Source organism: Penaeus monodon, chromosome 32 (genome assembly GCF_015228065.2).
Source record: "Penaeus monodon isolate SGIC_2016 chromosome 32, NSTDA_Pmon_1, whole genome shotgun sequence".
NCBI lineage: Eukaryota > Metazoa > Arthropoda > Malacostraca > Decapoda > Penaeidae > Penaeus > Penaeus monodon.
This window is the reverse complement of record NC_051417.1, coordinates 14,641,212-14,641,416: the sequence shown is the minus strand read 5'-3', so window position 1 is coordinate 14,641,416 and position 205 is coordinate 14,641,212. Positions and strand designations below refer to the sequence as shown.

General features: G+C 42.9%; 1 protein-coding gene across 4 annotated transcripts in view; it reads right to left on the bottom strand.

The window, feature by feature from the left end:
* The window catches only part of LOC119593666, a 65,664-nt gene that overhangs the window by 2,544 nt on the left and 62,915 nt on the right, over positions 1–205 (bottom strand). The gene's annotated exons all lie outside the window — the stretch shown is intronic.

Here is a 205-nt window from a genome sequence, read left to right as displayed (position 1 = left end):
ATTTTCATTTTCATTCTACTTCTCCGTCCCGCTCTCACTTCCTCAAGAGAACCATATCTGCAGCATCACAGAGCGACACCCACGTCAGGTCTCCTATGTTAATAATCTTCCTGGAAGAACACTTTAAGCTCTCTCCACCCGTATTCTTTTCAACTAAATAGGCTCCCAGCGCTTTATTGTATGACAACAAATGGTTACATGAAGC